A 6844-nucleotide genomic window follows, 5' to 3' on the forward strand; every position below is an offset into this window, starting at 1 on the left:
CTTCAAGGGATAAACCCACACCTTTCTAGTAGAGTAATCTATGAATTTCAAGAAGTATAATGCTTCCCCTAAAGACTTGACTGGCATAGGTCTGCACAATTGCTATGAACGAGATCTAGAGGACTCCCTAACTCCTTATCCAAAGGCGTTGATGTCAACCTAGTTTGTTTGCCATAGATACAATGCTTACATAAAGAGAAATTAGAGTAATCTAACACAGGAATATAAACAGAACGCTACAAGACTTTTATTTTCTTTTCACTCTTATGTCCTAGTTGGCTATGCCACAACTTTGTAGACGGCAGCTCGGCTACACAAATAGAATTCTCTTTCACGGAAGAGAAGTAAAGTGAGTACAATGAGCCAGACTTCTGGCCTTTAAGCATGACCAGATTTCCCTTCTTGATGATCCAAGAACCATGAGCAAATATGGTAGTGTAGCCCAAATCATCCAGCTGTTCAAATAACATTGAACTCTTTGTCAATTTGGGTACATGTATGATGTTGTGCAGCATAAACTTAGTGCCATTACGCATAGAAAACTTGATGCTACCCACAATGCATATATCAAGCTCATAAGAATTGCCTAGCTTCATTGTGCCACGCATGGTAGTGTATGTAGAAAACCACTCTTTGTTGTGAGGAGTCACATGAAAGCTAGCACCTAAGTCCACAATCCAATTCTACGCATAACACTCATCATAAGCTAACAATGCATCATGACTCGAATCCGATGTGAAAATCAACACATCATTTGGCACGTTAGAAACTCTCTCAATGGCTGGAGACTCAACCACATTAATCTCTTCAATTTTCACACTGCTTTTTAGGTTTGTTAGACTTTGCTTTCTCTTTGCCCTTATCACGCTGCATTGTGCGAAAATCTTTCTTCATGTCCCTTTTTATGGCAGCATTAACACTCAATATTTCGCATGTATTTGCGGCGGCTCTTGCTACTACCTTGCCTACGATCCTGTGAACAATTGCGGCAATGACCACGCTGCCTTTTGCTTGTCACGGTTGCCACTAGCCACATATGTATCATCATGCCCACTCGCATCAAGAGATTGATGTCGAATCTCCTCAGTGAGCAATGCACCAGCAACACCGCTGAAATCTAGCTTGCTATTGGGTGCAGAGTTGCTTATGGTTGTGTTGAAGGTATCCCATGACGATGGTAGCGAACATAGCAAGAAAATGGCTTTCATTTCATCATCAAAATTGAGACCTTTTGAAGTAAGCTATGAAAACACGTTGTTGAACTCATTCAAGTGAGAACCAACATTATTGCCTTCTTTCATGTTCATGCGCATCAATTTCTTTATCAAGAAAACCTTGTTCGAGGCGTTGTTGCCATCCGAAGTCTGACATAGAGCATCCCACAAATCTTTGGCATTGGTCTTATCCATTATGGTACAGTAAATGGATTCACCAAGGTGTAGGCAAATGGTCGACATAGCACGCTCATTCAAGTCATCCCACTCATCATTAGTGTATGCATTCTCTCTTCTTACACGCAAGGGTGCTATCAAGCCTTTGTTGATCAGAATATCTTGCATACGCTACCACCAAATGAAAAGATTGAGCCATCAAACTTTTTGATGTAGCACTCTTCTCTTTCGGAAGCACTACTCGTAGCCATGGTTAAGAGAATGTAGCCAAAAAACTTTATGGAAAATTGCTTGGGATAATTTCAGTAGAGTTTTCCCTAGAATAGGAGCGAAAACTCAACCAAAAGTAGTAAAATCACTGTGTAAGAACAGCTAGAAGTGCCAAGAACGCATAAAAGAACTCGTGGGAAAAATCCATCAGAGTGTCCTTTCTATGAGGAGTCAAAGCTTAACTCCAAAAAAACATAAACTGCTCAAAAGAACCATTGGGCATAAACTGCTCAAAACCACTGCTTTGTGATTGCCACCTCGACGTCAAACAACTAGAAAACCATCCAGATACATGTCCTATGGCGAGGGTACCATAACAGGGGAACCTATATCACCAAAGGTATCTCAACATTCGAGAATACCCCAGATCAAAGAAAACCTCACGCTATCGACCCTCCAAAGGCTAATGCATACACAAAGGACTAGCCACAGTCTCAAAAAGGGCTCTTCCAGTCCGAGTCTTAGAAACGATCAAGAAAATTCCCAAACTGCCAAAAAATGACTCCACACATAGTATAATGGACAGTGTTCGCACATAGTATAATGGACAGTGTCCGCAGCTCAACGTACATGAGTGACTGCGCTCAAACAGGAACCAAGAATTGCTGCATGCAGTAAAAGTGATCCCTGCGGGGATATCTGCTCTCACACGAGTTCAAACAGCACTATAGTGTGCTAAAGCAAACATGCATTTGTCAACGCATCGAAACCGCTGTCGAAATGACTGCTAAATCGCATGTGAAAGCGTTGTGTCTGTAAGTGTCTAGAAACCTAGAGAATCTGTGTGTAAACATGCTTAAAAATCCCTTGTAACCTGTGTGTCGGTGTAGATACATGCCGATTTCCATCGTCGGGCAGAAATGCGCTAGTCGAATAGCTAACAAAGGTGCTCTGAGTCAAAAACGTATCATAGAGCGTGATCGATGCACTCAGTGCTGATGCCAGGTGTCACTCATTTGTGGTAGAGGCACCTCACCCATGCATGTGGCAAGCACAATCGTTCGTACGGGAAGATGGTCGTCCGCGGGAACGCTAGTGTCAGGGTCAAATGTCAGAAATCCATCACATAATGCGCAAGAACGTTGTCATGGTCACCAAAATCGATGTCCAAATCGATGTGCCGTGCCGTTGAAAAGATGTCGAAAACTGATTTGTTGCCGTAGGGTTGACCGAGAGCCGATCCGTTCTTGTCGATGTCTGAGACGTTGTGTCGGTGTCGAAGCCAAATCTCTCTCTCTCTCTCTCTCTCTCTCTCTCTCTCTCTCTCTCTCTCTCTCTCTCTCTCTCTAAGAGTGGTGTCGATGTCGGAGAATCGATGTCGAGAAATAATTCGATGTTATGGCCGAAAACCTGTTCGCTCTCTCTCTCTCACTTGCTCGCTCACTCTCTCACTCTTAGGTGTCTCTCAAGCTCTCAAGCACACTCTCTCTCAAGCAGTTGGGTTTGTCGAGGCAAATTGGCTAGATGGTCCCTTGTACAATCAATAGTGTGTAAGCTTAAACTTTTAAAAAAATATCGATTCACTGCATTTGACAAAATGCAGTGGGTTCTGTAGATTGTCGAACACCGTACAGTGTGTGTGTGTGTGTGTGTGTGTGTGCACGCGCGTGCGCGCGCGTGCGTGCGTAACCTTGCAGTCCGAATACAATTCCTGCTTGCTGCGACATTACTCCTACCCAAGAGCTCACGGCCAAGTTTATTTTGATTTTCCTTTATGCACTCCTCGACTCTCGGCTCGATCCTGCACAGCTTTCCAAGATGCCTTGCTTGGGGTCAGTGCACACGCGGTTAGCCAGGGCTCGGGAGTCGGGCGCCCTGAGCTCTGATACCACTTGATTGATCCGGTGATCCGTGCAAGAGAGGGAAGGGATGATGAGCACACAGTTCTTTGTTGGAGCATTAGAGAGTAACTACTCTCTTCTCCTTATTCTCCCTATGAACAAATAGTAGAGTTAACGGACAGACATCAGGCCACAAGCCGACCACGGGACTGAAGGCCAACAAGTGGCAACAAAGAAGGGATACTTGTTCTTAATCATAATTGATTCTAGTGAAATGAAGTGCAAGTAACTATGTAACATGCATCCAAGGTTGATATACAAGTCTTTAAATTTGGATTTGGCTAGACAGTATTTGTCATTTGTATCTTTGTTGAAATACTGCCGGGCTTTCAATAGAGTTTTCAAAACATTGTGCAACAATTCAAGGGAAGGTATTGACTATCTCTATAAAGCTAAGTTTCATGTTGCCAACAAAGGTCTAAGCTACTTCACTTACATGTTCCTTCATGTGTTTAAATGCTGCCAAATTGTGGTGCTATTGACATTTTTGCCTTTTATTCAAACCTTAAACGTACAGATTGAAACTTAGAAGTTTATTAGGCAACTAAAAAGTTGGATAGCATCATCTTAGATGCTGCATTTAGCAAGGAGTCAATGTGCCATTTCTTTGATCCCCAATTGTAAGTGATATGTTGGTTGAACCAATGTAGTATTCATGTTTGTGGTTGCACCATAGCAATAGAGAATTAGGTAGATTCGAAGGGAGACCTCTATACAATATAGAATGAAACTTGCTTGATTGATTGTTGAAATTAGGGGAGAGCATACAAGCTTTCCATAGGGTCCTTATGTAAGCTCAAGAAGGAAGGTTAAAATAAAGTTGCTCCAGAGGGATATGCACTACATAGGACAAATAGCATGTGAGCTCCAACAAGTAGCATATGGTTACATTTGTTAGGAAATAAGACGTAGCTAAATAGATAATTGAGTAGATTACTTAATGGAGAGAAACAGATTTACATACACGAGATTATAGAGAAGAGAGAGAAAGAGAGAGTACACACGATATACGTGGTTCACCCAATGTGGGCTACGTCCACGAGAAAGCAGCCACTCAATGGCTTTAGTACTTCAAAACAAGAAGTAGTTTACAAAGGGATTATACCCTTAATGGAGCTCCCGTCTTGCTTCACTCTCACCACCTCACACTCACGTTGTTGCATCAACTTCACACTATGAAATGTGTGTAGAAATGGCCTCCTTTTATAGGCCAAAAGGGCTGCCCTCTCTTATGAGAGACAGCCATGTGTAGCCGTCCTTGTGCGAATAAGTCCAAATCGGACCCTCCAATCCGCCCATGTGTGGCCGCCCTTGAGAAGACAAGTCTGCTTTTGAATTCGGCCACCGGCCACCGGCCATCGGCCATTGACTACCGGCCACCGGCCAACCGACCGGTTGTTTTCCGACCACTTTTCGGTCGTCGTCCGGCCATAATATTCCGGCGAAAAAAAGTCTCGGGGGCCTCCGTCCCCGAGGCCTCTAAAGTTGCCCCTGATTCTTGTTCGTGAAAATTTTGGTTTCTGGTGAGTGATTTTCCTTCACACACAATGGTTTCTCCTCATAACGGGGGTTTTACAAATGTGCGCTTCTACCACAGAAAATTACAAGGGTAAATCAGGCTCCATACTTAACAATATTGTGTGGCATGTGTTTGTGGAATGAGTACCATGTGTGAGGCATAGGATTCCATGAAAAAAATGCGACTTTGTATATAATGGCGCATGATTGGCTTCTTAGGGATTGTTCCCACTGCAAGTGTAAGCTAAAGGCTTACCCCAATACCAATCTTCCAAATCTTCTAGAAGACAAAATTATAGAGTGAGTGTGTGTGTGTATGTGTGTGTGTGTGAGAGAGAGAGAGAGGGGACAAGAACATCAAGAAGTAGGCAAAGAAGAAGAAGTACATGGTATATAAAGCTTTAAGATTAATTCTCCACTAGAGTTCTATATAAGCATGGAGGGAGAAATGGCTGCCACCATGAATACACACACACATAGTGGTGAGCTAAGTAGGAAAACAACCAAAAGAGAGTTTTAGTAATAGAAAAATTATAAATCTATATTTGTACGAATGGTTGCATATCATACATGTATCAACTCTACTTCTAGCTAAAGTTATTGGTAGCAAAATGCATTACATTTTGAGATCCCACATAGCAAAAGAAGAGACTTAATATAACATTTTCCCATTAAGATCAATTTTTATTGATCGTGTCTTTCAATAAGGCAACTGAAAAACATGTGGATAAATTTGGCAACCTCCTAAACTAGAGTAGAAGCCCCCGTAAGCCTTGACAACAACACAAGATTTATGTACTTCTCTCAACCATTAGAGTAGAATCCCAAAGACTCAACCAAATGGACGGTGGACATAAATAGATTGGGTAGTCTTACCTCATGTATGTGCATGGGCAATGTCTATAAGACGACAAAAAATTTTGACATGTCAAGAATTTAATGACAACAAGAGTAATGTGACAAAAATACTCCCAAGAAAACAACAAAATAATGCTTGATCTTTGGCTTTGATCTTCTTTGTTCTATGCAAACAAAAATGCTCCCAAAAAAACACAGAAACAAAAAATAGAAAAATAGTGTTTCCATTGATTTATCCAGGTGCAAGCATCATCAAAAAGTATCCACTCTGGTGCATCTTACCTCTATCCTCAAGATATGAGCATACATGGCAATTGAATGACATCATACTCTCTTCACTTTTTAGCTTTGATCTTCATCCTTAGCTCCTCGTTGACCTCTAGTTTGATACTTCATAAATCCACAAAATTAGACTATGCAAAGATTTCAGACATATTCTTGGTGTTTTAAGAGATGCAAGAGATACAAAATACAAAGGCTACAAGTAGGAGATGATAATCTTGGAACTTGTTGCATTAAGTGAAATCTAGAGAGATTTCCCATCTTTTTTAGTATTATGTGTGTGTCTCTCTTCTTGAGGCTACAGTAATCTAAGACTCTGCATGTAGTGTTAAAACTCTCTCTCTCTCTCTCTCTCTCTCTCTCTCTCTCTCTCTCTCTCTCTCTCTAGCCAACTCCTTAGATAGATATGTTAAATCTCTTGGGATTTTTGTTGTGACGTTAAAACTTCCATCTCCATGTGCGGAGAGGCTCAGAGGCTCTAAGAAAGTGCCTCTATGTCTTTGCCCCTGTCATTGCCAGTATGACCACTTCTAGCATGATACCCCTTGTCACTTATCTCCTTCAAGTGAAGCCACTTGAAACCTACCAATAGAGGCTCTTCTCGTAGAGATGATCACAACAAGAAGAGTTAGGAGGGTGGATATAGACTGCTCACTCTTTGATGTCATTGGTGGTGGTGTTCCA

This window comes from Adiantum capillus-veneris, chromosome 2, assembly GCF_014529385.1.
Source record: "Adiantum capillus-veneris isolate H3 chromosome 2, ASM1452938v2, whole genome shotgun sequence".
Lineage (NCBI taxonomy): Eukaryota > Viridiplantae > Streptophyta > Polypodiopsida > Polypodiales > Pteridaceae > Adiantum > Adiantum capillus-veneris.